Genomic DNA, 22,038 nt, shown 5'->3' with positions numbered 1-22,038 from the left:
TAATCCTGGGGTCTTAGGTTGGGATCCTGAAGGCATAGATGCTTAATTTTTTGTCCTATAATCTGTTCATCATTGGTTCTTATTGTTGCGAATAAACCAAAAAAAAAAAAAAATAATATTACGTAAAATAAAGAAGAGAAGGAAAATGAAAATACACTTACTTCTTTAGGGATTAATTTCAACTAGCATTTTCATTTGGAGTATATAGCAATCATTATTATTAAGGAGTAAGACAACATGACATAAAAGTAGAAATACACCTATGTATAGTCGAACACCACTTTGGTTTCCAGTTAAGAACATGAAATAGTTATTTCAAGAAAAGAAACATAGCTATCACCCAGAGGAAACTAATGTCAAGACAGTAAATTGCTCATGTGCCGTAGAAGAAAAAGGTTTTTAGTGCCACCTGACGAAAGTAAGTCCCGAAGTCTGTAATTTTTTTTCTTCTTAATGTAAAATAATGGTGAACCCATATAACTACAGTTTCAAACTTGAGAGACGTCAACGAATTTGATTGGTGCTCTGTTTGGCTATCATTTCCAGACGCCCTGTTTTTTTGTATCCCCAATGAACCATTACCGAAAATGCCAAGACAATTTACTACAACCCAATCTATTCTAGGTACGTATGTCATCTACTTACAAAAACAACTGCCATGCTGTAAAACAAATTCCTATGAATATTTGCATTTTTAATTTAAATCCTTTAACCTATTACAGGTAGAAGGTGCGAATTAAAAGAAAACGAGCCGGTCTTATGATAAGATGCGCCACCTTTGTGTTGGGTTTATTACCACTGATATTTCACAATTTTTTCTTCTATATCTCTCACAGAAGCAAACTTGCTAAAGTTTGCAACAAACGTCGACAAAGCTAAAAAAAAAAAGCACCCTGTTGCTTGATTTATATAATTATTCATGACGAATTGCTATCTCCAATTACACATTTAATCCCATATGAAACAGCGTTCGTAATATTTCCATATCAGATTTTTTGGTTCGCATCGACCTGTCAAACTGAAAAAACGAATTGGTAATCCACTTGAGAACGTGATGCAAATAATGATAGAAGTGCAATGTGAATTTTTAGTGAGCATATGCGGAAATCTTTCGCCTTGGACTTCATCACGGCATTTTCAACATGTTGTAATGATAAAAATAGATATAACCGTTACGAGAAACTACTTTTATGGTGCAAGGAAAATAGTTTAAAGATATTTAATAGCGAGGAACTTTGAAAATAAGTAGTAAATGATTATATTTATTTGCATTTCAGAAATAGATAGGAATGCGTGTAAGTTTTATTAAATAAAAATTAATTAGTTAATAAATATGCGATCAATTTTACTTTGAAAATTAATGCGCGTCTTGGAGTGATGTAACCTAAGTTTTTTTTCTTTATTTAATTGTGATGTTCAAATAGTAATATTCCTACCAACAATTGTTAAGATGGCAGAGTTGATCTTTTGGAAATATTACTGAACAGTTAGGTACGAAAATCTTACACTGGGAGCGATTTTCAAGTTCATTTCAAGTTACAATAAACAGAAAGCTCGTTATTTTTTACAGTTGGTATTCTAGCAGAATAACCAAGTTTAAAAATGCACTTCATAGAAAAGATTTAGCGTAAAATTCAAGATACAGGTTATATTTTCATATCCTATCATTTAATCCAAAGAATAAACGAAATGGTTCCAAAAATGAGATTTTTATGTGATAGGTCGCACAACATAAACTTATGAATAAAATTTACTCTTAACTTTCAAAGATTTTCCTTGAACAAGGTGCGTAAGCCGAATGGCAAGGATGGGAACAGCTTATGACGGGCTGTTAACCTACCTCACCATACCCTTATTTCTTAAGCGATTTATTAAGCACGAACAAAATAGCTGACACACTGCGCACTCCTATGCATACTGTTTTGAATCGTTAAGCAATAGAATCAATCCAAGTTACGAGATAACATATTAAATTTATGTGCATGCAAAAATAATTATGATACACATACTGTAGCGGAGTGAAGATATACCGGTAAGGTAATTTGGAACTGTACTATCATTCAATTTCTCAAGAAACCCCTGACTGTACACCAATATCGTTCGTAGTCTCATTACAAAACATTATATTTGCAAGTAAACGTTTTGTTGTGGATACCAATGTAATGTAGAGAACTGAATAAACATATCTGATAGTTAAGTTTGTTCTGCACTTAGGATTTACAGCAATAACTATTATAGCCATACAAAAACACTAATTCTGATATAAATACTCGCAATTTTTAGCTTCAACATTTTCCCCTTGTGAAGAATTTTGAAACTGTTATTTATTTCTGGGAGGTTATAAATATGTCTTCGTAGCATGTAAATGCATTATATAAAGCAGAAAATATTTTTAACTCCTTCAATATAGCAATTGTTAAAGAACGGAAGATTGAAATTCGTTATAATTTCATCATTATCAACCTTACTATCGGCAGGGTAATTCACTGCGAATTACGTAAATTGTTGTTATTGTTAATGTTTAAGTGAGTAATATAAATGTGTTAGACCTAGAATTACACATGTAATGCTTTTCTGAACGAGGTGAGACAAATCAATTATAGGCCTACTTTTGAAACAAGAGCATGATATTTAATTAATTGGAGTGCTCTGAGCTAACCACTCCACCAAGGAGGCCAACGTATGCATTGTTGTTTCTTCCTCATCTGTTGTCGGTATATATTCCAATATTTACATTCAAGGTTTGGGTACAAAAACGTGGTGCAGCTACAACGTAATCTCATCAGAAATTATTAATATGATTAGTAACGATTATCTTACACTACTAATTTCATAAATTACAATTGCTCACAAAGAACTGCGACTAAAATTTAATATTTACGGTATCATATAGCAAAGTACATGTGGTGAAAATGTTGCAAGCAGTAATGTCTCAGTATATTCTGCTAGTATTTGAGTTTCAAGAGGGTAAAAAAATATTTTTCAGGCAATTGTAATCGTGTAATTATTTTTACAATGCAAATATTTTCCCTCTTTGAAGTAATATTGAATCATTGGTTGCCTAGGTATTTTTTACATGTTAAAACTTACTAAGTTTTATGTTTTTACATTTCCATTTCGGTAAAAAAGAATAACGGAAACGGTATAGAAAACAAAGTGCATGTAGACCAACTCATTACACAAATATGCAGTAATGTATCATTCGCCGACGGGTTTACACAAGGCAAATAAGCTCCAGAAAAGATTTAATTGTGAAGAAAGAAAGAAAAAAAAAACGTAATAAATACACTTCGAAATGCACTCCCATAATAACTAGTAAACATACCTCAATATTAACTTGTCGTGTGTCACTTGAGGAAATATGCTGACTTTCATGTCGCCACTATGACAAGAAGCGTTTCTGACGTCCTTTCGAGACTTGTAAGTGTCTCATCAGCCACGCTTCGATAATAACCTGCTAGGGAGGTATGAAGGGTAATGCCAGTTGCTTGGTCCAGGTCTTTCGTGAGCAACAAGCCTATAATTATCATTAAAAAAACAACAAAAAAAACCGTATAACTACCGGCCGAAAGAAGAAAGAAAACCAGCATGAAATCATGCACGTCGTACGAGACATGACACTCATCTGTGGATTTTTCTGTAAACTCTTAACCGACAAGAGGAGATAATTGCATTTGTTTTTTCTCTTCCTAAGTGACCGTATCTGTCACACCACAATGAATGCTTCCTCAGTGTCCAGAATGGTCAAAACAATTAGAACCCTGTACCTTTCTTGTAGTGTTGCCCACGAGACGAGACTTTGGCCTGTCTTGTCTCGTGGAGTCTCGTGGAAATGCTGTCTCGTCTCGAGAATATTAGTTTGTCTTATGACACATGGTCAATCTCGTCTCGTCTCGAATTTTTAAAAGCCTGTCCCGTCTCGTCCCGTGGGCAACACTACTTTCTTGCAATTCATTCCGGCTACTGCAATGTAAGACATTATTGAAAATGTTATATATCCAAGCGGCAAAATGTGCAATATACCTGATGAGCATCTTCGCGAATAATGACAGAGCTTTTATTTTTGTGAGTTCCCATATGTTCCCGGTGAAAATTATATTGCTTCTAAACCAACGAAGTGCAACGTTCAAGGTAATGTTTGAATTTGATTTTAAATTTGGGTGCGTCAGCACTTAGGCTATTTTGCACGTTATACGGGGTCTAGCCCCTTACCACAACAAAAATAACATAACTGTAATGTCGCTTAACTAACATAATAAAATATTCTGGCTTAGGTTAAAAGCTGAGGCTGCAAAGGGACACTCAGCACAAACAAGGACGAATCACAGGACAACGAAGATTATACTGGCAGTAGCTGCAGACGCCAGAACCTCGATAGTTTGCAAAATGCAGTCCAGGGTGTTCTACGTGCAAAGTAAGGAATGTTTCCGAAAATGTTATATTTTCCTGAAGTTTCATCACAGCGCTGTTAAACCCGCATGTCTCAACACAGTAGATTTGTCGAATAAAAAAAAAACTGGCAATGGCTTGAGATCATCGAATTTTCTGACTACAAATGAACATAATGTCTTGAAAATTAGGAATTCTGTATTGCGCACGTTGAGACTATAACAATTGCACGAGATGCAACTAGAAACATTCCTGCATCTTCCAAGATAACAAAAATCATTCCCGTACATTGGACCTGATGCTTGCAATTCCTGATAACATATCGGTGAATTTTTATCCTTAGATAAACTGCACATCAACCAAGTAGCAAGCAACACGATCAAACTGAACATGAGATTTTGCACAATGTCAGTACTACCATATATATATATAAATATAAAGAGGGTAAATGATTGGGCATTTTTGGCAGAACAGTATGCAAAACTAATCATACTGACTTTGACATCAGTGTTGGAAACAGACTTCATTTTCACTCACAGCTAAGCCAAACCTACCTGAAGAACTTGCAGTAAGTTTATCCTTCGATTTCAGTATACTATCGGTGTTATTGATTTCAAAATATTTCAAATCTTACACCAAATATTTACAGTATGTAAAAAAGAGCATGTATTACTTACCGGTTTAGGAAAAACCACAGGAAATGCAACAGATGTGTGTGCCTCACAGGAATTGCCCCCGTCAATAGCTGAGGTGTTACTGTCTAACTGAAAAAAAAAAGATAAGTTATCGTTTGAGTATACCAATAGAAGCAAGAGAACATGCAGTAATCGCACATGGCAGAAACGATTACAGTTGCAAATAGCTCCTTTTGGCGTACGTACGTGGGGGGGGGGATGACTTAGCAGTAAATATGGATACAGTAAACCTGTTTGTGCCTTACACTTGAAATATTTTCCGCAATAAATTCAAATACTTTCTAAATTTAACAACAAAAACATTTCAACATTTTTATGGGTAACTGAATATAAAAATGCGAGGCCAAACATTATGTCCTTTCCCTTTTGAAATTTGAAACTTTTTCTCTTTGGTGGTTTTGAAGACTGAAAGGAATGATCATGTTCTAAACAGTCAAGATACTTTGTTACACTTCACTAGCACATATAATAACGAAAACAAATGCAATATAAGGTAATGCAGGATTTTACAAAATCAACTCAAAATATAAAAATAAAATATTTGTTTATTGTTGTGTAATATGAAGTTGACATATTTCCGCAGAATTTATATAAACGTAATAGATTGTGATTATCAACTATGCGTTGACAGTATAGTGAGATCCATGAGTATTACCGTGCAAATTGTCCATGACTATTTTCATTAATTTTTCTCTTACATCCTATGCGTTTTTAAGCGATGGATTTTTATGTATGCTGGTGCAGAAGTTGTCAACAGCTTGTTTTCAGTTTTCTTATAATTCTTGAAGCACTTATTGGGTCAAATAAAGTGCACGAACATGGTGATGGACAATTTGCAAGGTAATACTCATGGATCCAACTGTATCTGCGAAAATTCATGCGTACCACTACTAATAATAATGCGCATAAAAATAATGATCAGTGACTTTCATCAGCTGGACCTAACAACTTTTTTGGTATTCATTAAAAAATTCATTTCAAATTGTTTTTGACATTTGTTCTGCAGGACAGCTGTCAAGCTAGATAATGGGTATGCGATGTTTTATCTCTTTTGTATCATATTTTTGCCTGTTCATGAAATAATAAAATAACAATGTAATAATTACTATCAATTAGCCTATTTTGAAAATCCCATTGTTATTATTAATCTATTAATTGTAAACTTTAGTATTATTATTACATGAGGAGATATTGCAATAGTGCTTCACTTTTAGAATAAATAAAGAACTTGGTTTGTCCATTTTTTGTGTTAGTCATTGGCCATAATAAGATTCACATATGAGCACATATTGTAAATTAGGGTCTAATAGTAAATACATGAGTAAATTTTAATAGACATGTAGGCCTAAAGGAACACAGGAGTTCATAGGATTTGCCATTTCGCAACTGTTATGGGTATGAAAGACGTCAAAAATAATAATGAGATCTCTGTGGTATCTATCCAGAACCGGAATATTTGCAGAGTAAAATATGAAGCTTGATTTTCATATAAGACTCGTCAAGCTGAACCCTTACTTAGAAGAAACTGCAAATGAAGACACATCTTTGCTCAGAAAATATTAAGTTACTGACTTGTGTGATAAAAGTTGAATACTATTCATGGTTACTAGTTCAAAAATTGTTCCAGTGCACAAAAAATCTTACAAACGATACTTTCAGTAATTTTTATGGTTAAATAATGGTATGAAAGATGTGGGGAAATACATCCAACATTAAATTTACATACGCAGACTACTTGCACGTTTTTCATAATTGTAAACACCAACAGGGAATAAGAAAGAAGTAGAAATTTTTAAAAAGCCATAGAATATCAGTTAAAAATCGGAGATTAGCCGGGAGTGAGAGAGGTTTCGGATGCGAAGATGTCAAATAATATATAACTAAGCTACTGAAAATTATTTCAAGAAATATAAAGAGCTCCTTTGCATTCCCGAAGGGCAGAGACAAAGTATATAAAATTATTTTGACAAAAGGTACAGACTGTACCTGTAGGCAGAAATAATATAACCTTCGGAATTCAAAAATCAGCATTTGCATTCATGATCTGAAGCTCTTTAAAATTTCGACATAACACCACGGTTATTATTCTAGTTTTGTTGAGGAATCATGTGGATAAATCTAAAATAGGAAGAAGATAGTACCACAGAAAATATAGTGTTAATATATCCACGACCATTGTCGTACGCAGGGGAGGGTAGCCCCTCTCGAAATTATGACACAATCAAAATTTTCAAATGGAAGCAGTAGAGAACTCAGGAAAGCAGAGTGGTAAATCACCCACCTTAAAATGGCCTCCGATTACCATCTTTTTCTGAGTAACTTTTAAATCGAAGGTTTAGCATGTATTCCCCCTAGAACACAGCTATCTAATACCAGCCCCCTCCGAAAAAAACAACATACGCACGCTAGAGTCCGGTACTGAAACAAAAACTTCTTGTAGATACGTTTTATCTGTACAATATTTACATGCGGGACAAGAAGTACTGCTACAATCTAACGCATATTGTCGATATGCTTTAGAAGAAATGGATGATGATCTTGGTCAAACTGCATTTTGTGAAAATGCTCTGAACAAAAGACAAACGCAACAGATGAACGTTGATGCCCCGAAGAACAAGTTTCAAGTCCAAGTGTGAGGTTTAAAAAGGCAATGTTATCAAAACAAGCTGCCTTATGAAAATTTACATAGGTAGTTGTAACTAGTGTCTGCTTGTCGCTTCGAAGCGTAAGACGACAGAAATAACCCCGGAGTGACGTCTGTCTCTTGTCACCTTTGGTGACGACGGTTGGAATCATCAGTTACAAGCAGTTCCAAGATCAACAATGCTTCTGGCTCGGATATTTCCAAACACATTGTTAGGCAGTTGTCCACTGCAAGTGATGAATATGAGGGGAAGATGAATGTAACAATAATGCATCTTGGCGAATCCCGGTGGTCCCTATAGAATTGTTATTAATTAAAACACTAACAATCAGTCAAGTCTATCTGGTGTTGGATACAGTAATATGATTGATTGATTGATTGATTGATTTAGTTTATTTTACTTCGCGTTGTGGGCCTCTTGGCTAATTTGCGAAGATGCGGATGAGTGATGAAATGATGAATGGAGATTCACAAACAACCAAGCCCGTGCGGGATTCGAACCCGGGACCCTTAGCGTACAGTAATATGAGAACTAAATATGTGTGTGTGTGTGTGTGTATATATATATATATATATATATATATATATATATATATATATATATATATATATACACAAAAGGACACCGTAGTCTGTTATGGTAGTAGAGAACAGATTGATTGAAATTGTCTTTAATTATTATTATCATTGGAACTGATACGTTGTAAAATGCACTGAGCTGTTGAATGTGTCAAGTCGTAGTGATGATTAAATTCAGAGTACACAAATAAATTATTAAGGAAAAAATATGTTCCACTTATCTATGTGGAAAAAGAAGATTGTAGTCAAAATTTGTTTTATTTATTCACGGATGGTCAACAAGGACGACGCCACCGGTCTAATGAAATATGAGCTCACATGGTGAAGCAAAGAATAAAGGTGTATAGAGCTGCATTTGTCATTGAAAGCAATCCCTCCCGATACTTGTCAAATTAACAATATTATACTATACTAATTTAAAACTTATCAAGAAGAAAATGATAATTGAAGCACGTTTCTAAATGCTACGTTCAATGTAAAAATAAAACTTTTATAATTATTTGGGGCAATGATGTGATTCTATTAAATTATGAAAGCAAGTTGGCTCGGAGGAGCTTGTTCAAATGAATTAGATTATAGATTATACATTTTTTCCTACAACGGCAAATACAACCAAACATGCAATAGGTAAACACGTAAGTTAATTTCTTCTGTTTCTGTCGTTAAAATTCCAACTGTCAACGTACAGTACTGTATATCCAGAAAACTTTACACCCATTATTATTACTATTATTATTATTTCACAAATAAATATTATAAGCTCCTCTATTAGAAGATAGAATTGATAAAAATGCTTGTGTTATGGGATGCACTTTACACAGTTTCATTCTTTTTTGTGTGTTCACATTTACCATTTCCTTAGCTTCTGCTAGATTTGCTTTTATAGAACTTATGAAATAAACTAATCTAAAAACTCCGTGGGGCAAAGCCCTTTAAAGGCCAGGGTGTGTCTGGCACGTGGTCAGTGCATCGAGTCCCATCGCCGCTGTTTTCCGACTTTTTAAGACCGGAAATTAACACACTTGTCAAGAGACTTAGTTTTTTGAACCGACTCTAGGGTTGGAAATGTTTCCAAATAAGGATTCCCAAAAACATTAATTTAGAGTTTCCAAAGGAAATGAAACATGGACGAAAAAATAAAAATCGAGTTCTGAGTGTATACATATGTTAGTACATGATGTTTGTGTGTTTCACGATCTGTGCCTAATTATGTGTGGCGGTTTTCTCTGACTTTCGCTCAGAAGACCACAGGATAGAAGCTGCAAAACAGTTGGATAACTCCAAGAAATTATAATCGACCAGAGGCGTCGCCAGTGAGTTGGCGTCAAAGGGGCTCCGGCCCCCTACATAAGAAATTTTCAGGATCGTAGAATTAGAGCAATACACAGAGAGAGAGAGAGAGAAATATAGAAAGAAACTCGAAGAATAGGTCAGAAATAGATAGAAAGAGTAAAAGGAAGAGGGGGAAATATGATAATATATAGAAAGAGAGAAACGAAGGGTAAAGATGAAGAGAGAGAGAGAGAGAAACAGAGAAAGATGAAAGATATAAGGAAAGAAAGAAATGAAGAAATATGGAAAGGAAAAAATGAAAGAGAGAGAAAGAAAGATAGAAAGTGGGAAAGAAAATCAGAAAAAGAGAGAAACAGGAAAGAAGGAAAGAAAGATAACATATAGAAAATATATAGAAACAGAGGGAAACAGGAAGAAGGAAATAAAAAGACCATAAGAGAAAGAGAAAGGAGAAAGAATACACAAACATATATAAAATGAAGATACTATAGGTGAATTAGAGTAGGAGAGAAAAAGAAAAAAGTAGACAGTAATAGAGAGAAAGGGGTAAAAAGTTATAGGAAGAAAAATAATTTTACAGGAGCCATGACCACCAAGAGGCGCAGAGTCCTTCTCCCAGCATTGAAACCGATCGAAATATACAATCGACACCATCGGAAGCGACAATAATTTATTAATATTCTCAAAGCAGAAAAGAACGTTATTGTTCTAACCAAATACATGAGAACTAATAACTCAACACCATCCTCCACCGACACTTCCCAGTTGCAACAATAAGAAAAACCTGGAAAAAAATTAAATAAAATTTACCTTGATGGCAGTGCCATATGTTACCAGCACCTACAGTTGATTACATTCAACTCCACACCATCAAGATTAACGTGCACCGTTTCTTTACCAATGCCTCTCCCTCATGCAAGACATTGACACTCTTGTCAGAAGAAAGAAATTGTGCAAGGTACCATTGGGATCAGCACATCATCCTTGTGCGTCCATTAGATATCATTGAAACGTTGGCGTTTGCGCCATTAGTTCCATGCGATGACAAAGACCCCCAAGGCTTCTGGTTTGCAACGTGTCATATTTACCGACGGATCCGGTTTGACTGGTTGAGGCATATGTGCAGGCATCGCTGGAAGGAGGACTCGAGTTCGAATCCCCTCGATGCTCTCTGTGCAACGCTGGACTTGGCGTTTTCTACAGAGTGGAAGGTAGTCGAACAGGATTTGTTCTGAATCGGATTTCACAGCTCCAACAGAAATTCAAGCTTAGGAGAGAAACTAGATTTGAATGAGGCTTTTGTGAAATGGCAATGCTAGCAAGGAAGTAACACAGGCGAAAAAGAAAAAAGTTTCTGGTGGTTTGGATGTTTAGCGCAATCGTTCTGGACTGAAGAAGTCCCTGGTTTGTTTCTCGGTTTCGACTCAGTCGTGATATGTTAAAAAGTAGCCTCAATGGTATATGTACAGAGATGACGACTTGTTTTCTTCTCCCCCTTGGGAAGGGCGAGTTCCTAGGTGCTGAAGTATGAACATTTAATACACGAGAAACTCATTCCTTCCATAACAGAATGCAGGATTAAGCTATTAATGAACGATTCAGTTCTTCATATGGATACGGTTGGATGATACATTCTCACTCCCAAACAGTACTCATATTTCGGTTGAACTCGGAGATGAGAGGGATTTGAATTTGTGTTTTCTAAGTAACGTTTTGGAATTTGATGTTGGAAAGATATAATGATGCTCAGTGTCATCGAATTTCATATATCATTTACAAAATGAAATTATAGTTTTCTCTCTCTCTCTCTCTTAGAGGTGGTGAATTACATTCTTCCCCCAAATATTTGTATCTTGTATTTGTCTCTTTTTTACGTCACCTTTCTGTCGCTCTGCGACGATGAGGATCAGATGAAGATGTTGTTGAAGGGATACACAAATTTACACGAAAACACTCATACAAGCCTAGCTCTCACACATGAAACCTTCTGTGACGATATAGTGAGCTGATCGCTCACATCCTACACTGTTAAAAAATTGGTGTTAAAACGACACAGGTACCAGGAGATCCACACCACATTAATATAACGCATGTAATCAACACCATTGAATAATCAATTGATTGAATTACAACTTTTCGGGTACATCGGCACATATCGCCGTTTTGCACTCTTCAATGTACACGGGGAAATATACCCTTATCTAAAATCGTTGCCCGAGAGTTAAAAGGGGTTGAGAAGGGTTGAGGGTGCTGGTTGTTACTGGACCTGCATATATACATATTATAAAGGTAAGAACATACTAAAAACAAATCCTCACACGGAGTGGAAAAAGGCCTACTCTTCTCACCAAAATGTGATGTGGATTTTCTGAAACCACTGAATACTGGTGCCTCATAACCATTTACCTTAAATATTGGAAACGACACTTTATCGGTTATGATCATGTATAAAATGAACAGTGTGTTCCCGTGCGTCGTGAAGGCTACGAGCAAAAACGCATTTATTTCCGTGCGTGTAGTGGTCACCACCACGCCTGTCGCGGAAGTCAAAGAATTCCTTGCAAATTCAGGACAACGCTGTTTATTAATTGCTGGTGGCCAGGAATTCTCATTCGGTCGTGGCAAAGGGAGAAGGTCTGACATGACTGATGGAAGCCGAGAGCCACCGCAGAAAGACTAAAGAAGAAGAAAACTATTGCAGTCACGTGGCATTTTGCCGAACTTTATTTTTTCCCTCCTGGAAGAGTTCTCGGCGACCAGTGGCTCCTGGCACGGTGTGCATTAAATAATGACCCACCAAAGACTTAATTCAAGACTGATTTGCCAACCCCACTTGCTCCCGAGGAGGTACACATGACACACGCACGTACGAACACATGCAACGGGTTTGCACATGGCCGTATTTAGAGGGGGGGTTTCTAGGGTTCAAACCCCCCCCGAAACTTCTGACATGTTGGATTAATGGAAGTTCAGAAACCAAAATCTGTAACAAATTTTCAATTTTTTATTTCGAGGCATCACAAAAATACATTGAGACAATGTTGAAACGATCGAGCTAGAATTTTCATACATTTGGAATTCTGAAACTTGAGTGAAACAGGATTTATTCTTGGAATCACAGCCAACCGGTGACCCCTCCTCTTTCACTTCTGCTGTCCTCTTTCCAGTGTTGCTCCTGCGTCACAAGGAATATAGACTGCAGATTCCCTTATGATTGTGCAAAAATTCCCTTTCCAGCTTTTAAATTCCCTGTCCGATAAAGTCGAAAATCCCCCTTGATAGGAGTTCAAACCTAGGATCTCCAGTTTTGTAGCGCATTACGTTCGCGATTGAGGTTACAATCCATGCACCAGGCTAAGTTTTTAAAAAGAATAACTGGTTCCACACTTTTCAAAATTCCAAAAATTTAATTTTAAAGTCAAACAACAAAAACTTTATGACTAAAATTTCCATCTAACTTTTAAAGCTTTTCTCTTGAAGGTATCTAAAGTTTAATGACGAAGTATAATAATTGTGCATTTCAGTACACACTGTATGAAACGTAAAAAAAAAAAAAAGAAACTTGTGCTGGATATTCACTCATCTGCTGGATTGAGTAAGCCCCCTCAAGGATATAACAATAATATAATAATAATTATTATTAGTATTATTATTATGGAATAAAATTGTTTTATTACTATGAAATTTTAATTATTATTGTACAATTATTGTTATTATCTCTATTATTCAAATTTCTGGCGACGCCCATGCGAACAATTATGAATGAACCCCCCCCCGAAATTTTTTCCTGCCTACGGCCATGGGTTTGCAGAAATAATTTTAGCCTGGCAAGAGCTTGCAGTGAAAGAATAAAACACAAGAAGCCTCTGCTGCATCATTCCTTAGAATACTTTTTATCTAAACAAACCCTTTAAGGTTCTGCCAAGTTTGCAGTAACGGAAGACGAAGATTTAAATATATAAAGGAGATTGTAAGATCGTAATTATGCAGTTTCATAAAAAAAATCAGAAATGTAATTATGAACATTAAAGACTAACATTCGTGTGGGAACGTAACTAGAACTATATTTTTAAAAGGGTCCTAACCAACTGTTTTACATATACAGGGTGGCGCGCGGGAGTGGGATATTTTGATAATGCCGTAATGCACAGTAATAATATATATATTGTTACATAATTCAGGACATTAAAAAGGTACATGTATGCCATTTGCAAAAAACAAAACGTAACTCAAGGTTTGAAAATAACGTCCTCTTAATGGCGTCCCTCCCCGAGACAACATTCTTGCATTCGGGAATGGACGTTTCTCATAACTTTCTGCAGTACGTCCGCAGTAATAGACCGAATCTCTTCACATAACGCAGCCTTTAGTTCCTCCAGTGTATGAGGACGAGTAGTAAACACACGTTCCCTTAAATATCCCCATAAAAAGAAACCACACACTCGCAAATCTGGCGATCTTGCAGGCCAGTTCAGATCGCCGTTCCTAGACATGATACGCCATTTAGAAGTAGTTCTTTTCAAACCGTGAGTTACGTTGTGTTTTTTGCAAATTGCATACATGTACCTTTTTATGTCCTGAATTATGTAACAATATATATAGTCTATTATTACAGTGCATTACGGCATTATCAAAAGCTCCCACTCCCGCGCGCCACCCTGTATTAATAATAATACTGAAATTTATAATTAACAGATTGAAAAAGTTAATATGTCTATTAATACGTAATAAGATTAATATTATTAAAATATGTCAATTAATATTGATGATTGTTATTGTTATTATTACATGAGCAGGTAAAAAGATAACACAAGAATAGAGATATAACAGCACGTATTCAACATCTTGGTTATCAAGACCACTAAAGATTTTTAAAACGGCTATTAATGTAAAAAAATATATATTATTTATTGAATACCAAAAAAAAGGAGTTTGGTCCAGCTGATGAAACGGAAAGTCCCTAATCATTATTTTGTAGCAATTATTATTAGTACTTTATTGGCTTATTGTTTATTGATTTGGTTAATTTTACTTCGCTTTTCTGCAACTTTTGGCTAATCATTATTAATAAACTCTGACAGGCAGTGTCAACACAAAGCTGTATAATCACATTCTAATCCTTTCCTTTGTGTAAGTTCTGCGAAAATAAATCAACTTCGTATTATAAAACAGTAAACAAGTATTTTCCTTGCATAATTTTGGACTTGGTAAACCTTTCTGAGGTTTCGGATCCTCTCTATATACGTCATTGCATTCAGGGTCATCTTCTTATACAATCAGAATAATTAAGTGTAGAGGTAACATAGGGAAGTTCCTTGAAAATGTCTAGATGAAGTGAAACGTAATAGAATTTTGAGCTGCTAATCTCTTGTTAGGGTTAAAAGTAAGAAAAATGCTTTGGTTTCTGGTATCATGAGCCGTAAGATGTTATTGTGTTATACGTTGAACACAAGCAACAATCTTTGGACTTTTCTATCATCTGAACTGTTCCGGTTTCACCAGCGTTGGTTCTTGTATTTGTGTTCCTTCCCTGAGAATTCTGCAATTAATGAACTTCACACTTGATGAAGGAGAAGCTAATCACGGAATTACACTGCCCTACCATGTCACTAATCTCTGAAACAATTTTCTTGCTTCCTAGTCCAGTGGAGATAAAATAGGCTGTCATTTTTCCTGTTGGTCTTAATACTTTGTTCATTTGCTGATACCATCACACTATGGTATCCGATAAAAGCTCATGGCTGGGGAATTACATATGAAAAAATATTTCCGAACTTCACTCTGAAGTTATTTTACTTTACATTTTCATGAATTTGCACAGGATGTAAAAACGTAAGCAAAGAAAATTTTCACTATGCACGGTTTTTGTGTTTTTCCACTTAACTTTCATTTGAAAATTAAATATATTATTGCATTTTCAAATACTGTGTTGATTCACTGTTATTCTAATAATTAGAATTAACTTCTTACATTTGATTACATTAGATTTCAATATAATTGGTTGTGTAAAAATCAATAGGTAAACATGTACATAAGGATTCTCGAGTCCTATATGCAACACATTTGATGTTTACGAAACTAAAAGCAGTTTCAGGGAAAACATTTCAGCATTAATTTGCTCGAGTCCTTGGATGAAAAGAAACGAATTGAAAACTGAAAGCACCCTCAGGATAATTCATGCAAGCACTAGTGAATGTTTGTGTTTCACATTAATTACTCTACTTGAAAATGAGAATCGTACTTTACATTTTCTTTTATCCGTAATTTCATTTATTGCTTGTATTGTGTTTGAAGACACTTGACAGATTCAGTTTTAATCAACATGGAGTGCACCCTTATTTAAACAGGTGTTTTCACGTGCATTGTCGGTACAATTAACATTTGTTCTGAATCGCTTATTGTGGCGGAGCAAATTAGCATTGCGTGTAAACAAGTAGGAAAAATATAAAACTGATTTTACCATGAATTGGCAATAACCACAATCGTTTAATTCACGGCGTTGTCATTAAAAACTTAATATCATTAAAGAGTTTCTGGGGTAATTACGTTTAAACAATATAAAAGTTCAAACATGTTATTTCCTTATTAGGTTCTTCCACCGGAAATCGTCACCAATAAATTTCAATTCCACTCTTGTCGATATTCTTAAGTGTCAACTATATCTTGATCTTGTACTGTAAACGATATTTTGCTTTCAGAAAATAAATCTGACTTATTGAATTCTGTGTCTTATAAAAGTACTCTAAAGATCATTAAGTATGTGTTTGGATTGATTGAGTTGGTGTTTTAAGTCCACTTATGTACAGTAAGGCTAATTGGGACTGGACCTACAGTTTAAAGTGGGATCCGAACCACTATGTGCCTCCAGTGTTTTGTTTGAGAATTGTCACGTAGTCACTTCTATCATCCAACAGAATTATTACTAACAAAAGAAGGAACGTTACTTAAAGAAGAAATTTAGAAGATTATAATATTGTTAATGGAAAATGTTATGCATTTTTATATAAATTTACAGAAAATATAAAGGCATGCACAACTGTCAACACGAACAAAGTAAATATTAAATCTACAAGATGCATGCTAGAAAGATACTTTGATTCATTTATTGATTTGGGTTGCTTTTCTGTCACCTCTGGCTAATGACAATGAGAATGGAGTGATGGTATGATGAAACTGATTAGTGGATATTTACAAAGAACACCAAGGCCCAGGTCGGGATTCGAACCCGGCACCCCTGGCGCAGTTCTAACCACGTTAGAAAATAACTATCAATATACACGTTTAGTTTCCCTATATTTTTGTCTAGGAAATATACAATTTAACTTCTACTCTTCTGTGAATAATATACAGATAGTCTTTAGAAAAATAATATACATTTACACAATTACTAGAACTCTGAATGTCATTAGAATTTGAAGACAAAATTAGTAACAAATGATACGCTTACATGCAATGTTGCACAGATTCTATTTACGATAGAACTTCTATATTTTTGTGTTCGTAGTAATATTTTAGTTCATCTTGTGTTTCGTTCCCAAGTCCCCGTTTACTCACTCACGATACGAGTGAATATACCGTGAAACATTGGCGCTATATTTTCGCTCTCTAATATGACAAACAGTGAGAATTATTGCGGAAAAACGTAAGTGTATATGTTACTAGACACAACAAGATATATTACATTATGTTTGTGTGTATGTGTGTGTGTGTGTAATCTCCCGGTAATTGCATTAACAGCGTGCGAGTAACAGCAAAAGGAAGTGGTGGTGTTTCTTAATCTTACAGCAAGATTATGCGCGTTCTCATAACTACAAGACTCCATTAATCGCCCCATACCGTGAAACAATGAGGACGCGGCACAGCTTGGCGTGGTCGCCTGTGGGTTCGACACCGTGTTCCGGTCCCTGCTGACGAGTCTGGCGGCCTGTTGACGGCATCTATGTGCCGACACGCTACCGGTTTGATAGCCAACGGGAAAGGGTGGAAAACACGCTGGCCTGCAACGGGTAGCAGCGTACGCAATCAACCTGACCAATTTTAAAATTCGCGCATAAAATTTTTTTTCAACCTTGTAGATCAATACATGTGCAAATCGTTCTTCCCCATTTCTCGCTTTAATCATCAATTAAAAAAAATATTCAATATTCAACTATTGCAAACGTGGCTGCGTTATAATATTCGGATAAATTTAAAATTTGCAAGCGTTGTTGTGATTGAATTGTTTTGAAATGCCGCGTTGTTCTCTTAGCGGTTTTTTTTACTTTGCTACATAATATTCTTCTGTATTTTTTTTTATTATTATTGAATTTAAGCTAACATCAAATTTCTGTTACGCCTATAACTTGAAAGATCGTAGAGCAATGACACTCCATTTGAATCAAAAATATAAACAACATTTCAAAACTTGATTGTTAGCTTTGCTATTATATCCTAAAATAGTTTTTGTTATTCCTTTTCTTATTTACGTGTATTTGTATTATTATTTTTCTACCACGTGTGGATAATCGCGACGATGAGGATGAATAAATTGAACTAATAAAGGGGCAACAAGAAATATATATGTACAGAACACAAACCCCAAGGAGGATTATGCTGGCTGTGAGTACAGGCGCCAGAACCTTGTTTGCCTGGCATAATGCAGTTTCCAATATGTACAGCGTGGTGGGCATATATGTGATTTCCAAAAAGTTTACTCCCTACACATCTATTAGTTTTATTATTACTATTACTATTCAAACCATGAATAGAATTCAAAGTCCACTCAGGTCTGATTGGTGCGTCAGCACTGTTGCTATTTGCCCTCCAGAAAATGTAGAAATTGTATGACCTTCCTCAGTCTTACTTCGCGTTCGCGTGTTTGTACCTGTTGATTAACCGAAACGTTAAGGCAGAATGAAAATAGTAATTTTTAATAGACTGTATCATGTAAATTGGCTTACGTCGTTTACGGTGATCGTAAGGCCTTATGGTATTAATCAGACTCTATCCGAGCTATGAGAACGACGCTAGTGAGCGCTTGAACGTTGATACAATGTACTACAGGTTGTAATAGCTCATTAGCATGGAAACTACGTTCTAGGACAAACATACTAGCATAAGAATATGAAGCAGCAATCAGGGGCAGGTGAGACTTTGGCATCTACGGTTTTATCGAAAGTTTCTCTCCTTACGAAAATCCGTTATGATGTTTCTGGAAAATTACATCAGTGTAGAAGTCCGTTTAGAACACTCATGTGAATTTTCATGTCGTTTATTTTTAGTGTTGCCAACATTTCTGCGATAGAGAATAGGTACACAACCATGAGACATATCTCGACAACATCGAAAGCGAGAGATGTGAAAACTCATTCGAATACTTGACAAGGAATTCTGAGCACGTGTAATATTCCCAGAATTTTGTACATAGTCTTCAAAAGGAGACCAATTTCGAAAAACGCTTTGCCACAAGGTACAGCCTTAATGACAAGATCGACATATTCTTTTAAGCTCGTGTCGTCTACCCATGTGTGTGTGTGGTAAGAAGGATTTCTTAAAAGGCCTCGAAATCGCAAATTTGAAATCGACAGCAACACGTGGGATGGAGGATGATGTCGAGTTCACCCCGCGAACACCCTCTCGCGTGGGCAGGGTCCCCCCCGCATCTGAAGGGGCCAAGCACCCAGCACGACTCTCGCCAGGCGCGAACCTGCGCAAGTTCCGGAATCTCCAGATTTCTCATCGAATGACCTCCTCCTCAGGCGACACCGAATGGGAGACTGCTCGGAACCGGTGCGAACTCTGGCGGCGGGCGGCGAAAGCAGCAAGGAGCACGTGGTCTTCTCCTCAATGAATACGTGGTTACGCCTTACGGTTTACTACGGTCTTAAGCCGAGAGTTTTGCTCCTTGAGTTATGCATCCAAGCACTACACTTTACAAAAAAGTAAGACTGCAAAATGCGAGAGAGAAAAATATAGGCGATGTCTTAACATTTTTCTTCCGAATCTGCACACTTATAATTTTTTTGAAAGTTTGTTCATAACAATTTCTACCAACGATCGTTAAACCGGTGGCATTTGGTTCGAATCCTCATCTATTTTATCCTCAACGTCGCTATTAACATAGAGAAGCGGAAAAGCATCCTAAAATGCATAGCACTAGCCAATACCAACACGAGTAGTATTTTTTAACACCGTATTCGCAAACAAACTAACACTTTTCACACAAAACACATCCACCACAAATCTTTACACATTTTTAAAATTCTATTTTCGATTTCAGCAGGCTCTTCGATCGTTCCCTTTAGTATAAATTATATCAAATATTGAAAATATTGACTGTCACACGCGAAATAACACAGGGAAATTACTGTCAATTCCAAAATTCTATACGGTCTAAAAATTTCCTCCAGTTTCGTAACCAGCGTTCCATTCCGTCTAACTGCATCACACTGTCAAACGCTTTTATAATGTCGTTTCCCAATGGAGTTAGATAGAAGCTACAGCGATGCACAACTATTTGGACATTTTCAAATTGTGTAACAACTCACATGGGGAATACGAACTTCGTGTAATGTTGGTAAAAACGATGTAGTCGATATTGAATATTTTTTTTCAGCGAGAGATGCGATCTTAAAGCGGAGATGATATTATTGACCCCTACATGTGACATGGTACAAGGACGCAAGGTGGCAGAACTTTTTGGCGGGAGAAGCGAGCGCGAACACGCACATTCTCCCGCGTGAAACGCGGATAAAACCCAAGCGGCGCCACGTGCTTCACCGCGCGGGAAAACTTTGTCCCGGAGAACTTTCTCTATTTTTTTCCCGGCCTTTTTCCGGGTCGCAATGACATTTTCTAAGGAGAGGACAATCTTACCTGTACGATTTGTCCAGGTGGTACGGAAGATCGGACCAAAGTTGCGTGTATGCTTCCCAAAACAGAATTTTCCCAGATGAGATGTTGAGCGGGAAAATAATAGAAAAAAAGGAGTATTGTTTAACGTGCGTCCTAGAAGGTGAAAATCACACTCGTGCCGGAATGGCCAGGTTTCGTTGCAAGCGTAGGATTGTCACCGGTACGTTCTGACTGCATCCATGCACTGACCACTGAACGAGCGCTACTCATCACAAAATGATTGTCAGCATCAGTCGGTGCAGTAAATCCCCACCCGAACGAATTCCCCCCTTTTCCCCTCCTCTCCCTACAACATGCACACTCAACACCCAACACAGAAACCCCCTTTTTCCCTCTCACCCGTCCAACCAAGCCCTACACACACACAAACACTCTCACATATACACATGCATACGTCACACACATATACCCACCCCCGTAACCGCCCCCCTTTCCCCTCCTTCTCCTCACCTCCCAACAACACACGAACTAAATTGATATCCACCGAGTTCACATTTATAACGTCGAATGTGTGTGTGTGTGAGGCGAAAGGGGAGAGGGGGGAGGTGGGGGGCCTACACCAGTAGTCACATGCACATACGCATCTCGCCGCCCCCTCTCAGCATTTGCCCCTCTACCCTCCTCGGAACGCACAAATAAGTACATACGTGAATGCATACTGCAATCGTATATTGCAAATTTCAATCTCCTCCCGGGGAAAAAAATATTCGTCGCCTACTGAAAAGAAATTTCGAAAAAATTGAAAAGGGTCATTTTTTTCCGAAAAAAAAAGGAAAAAATTACAAACGACAATGCAAGATACACCCTATCTCCCAGTTCCCAAATCGACACCTCTATTAGGTGCGTCCCCGGACGAAAATTCGTCACCAATCGTTTGGATAAAATGCCATTTTTTTGCGGAAAAAAGGGCTCTAAAAAAACAGGCAAAAAAATGATACACGAAACTGCAATCAGTTTCCAAATAGCCCTTATCAATAAAAGCTCTGGTTCTGCAATTTCTCCCCTGCTTTACATAAAATCGCGCTTTTCAAAACGCCGAGGATTGACAGAGCGGGAAAGCTCGCTGGGTAGAAAAAAATTGATACAAACACATGCAGTGACGGAAAATAAAAAGTCAGCCCGACAGCTAAAAGATTGCTTTTGAAAAAAAAAAATCACCCATTTATTGCCAGCAATAAGAAGGATGGGTACACAAAAATTGGGCATTCAGAGAGTAACGTTCCATTACAGGGGGGAAAAAAGGCTGAAATGTCATAAAGCAGGCCCATTAGGGGAAAATTCGAACCGCAATTTTCATACCTGCAGAGTCGAGTTAGCGCACAATGACGGTAAGGTTGACGTCATGAATGTAAATACTACCAAAACTAATTTATATCTGACATCTGTCGAATTTTGAACTTTTTCTTTTTTAAGTTTACATTAAGATCTTTAGGCTAATCGGGACTGGACCTACAGTATAAAACAACTGTATACCGTGATTCCACCTGGTATCGAACCCGTGATAAGAGGTTATCGGACTTGTCAAGGTTTTTTTTTGTAGGACCA

At 36.6% G+C, this 22,038-nt stretch overlaps 1 protein-coding gene across 10 annotated transcripts in view; it reads right to left on the bottom strand.

The window, feature by feature from the left end:
- dati (zinc finger protein datilografo) overlaps positions 1-22,038 on the bottom strand; it is a 688,312-nt gene that overhangs the window by 378,652 nt on the left and 287,622 nt on the right. For 9 of the 10 annotated variants that reach the window (XM_083135415.1, XM_083135413.1, XM_083135412.1 and 6 more), the window contains exon 3: positions 5,067-5,153. The exons of the other annotated variant lie outside the window; for it this stretch is intronic. The gene's annotated coding sequence lies outside the window, so the exon portion shown is untranslated. The remainder of the gene's footprint in view (positions 1-5,066; positions 5,154-22,038) is intronic. 10 annotated transcript variants of the gene reach the window in all.

The sequence above is a fragment of the Lepisma saccharinum genome, chromosome 14 (genome assembly GCF_977018435.1).
Source record: "Lepisma saccharinum chromosome 14, izLepSacc3.1, whole genome shotgun sequence".
Classification (NCBI taxonomy): Eukaryota; Metazoa; Arthropoda; class Insecta; order Zygentoma; family Lepismatidae; genus Lepisma; species Lepisma saccharinum.
This window is presented reverse-complemented; position numbering and strand designations above follow the sequence as displayed.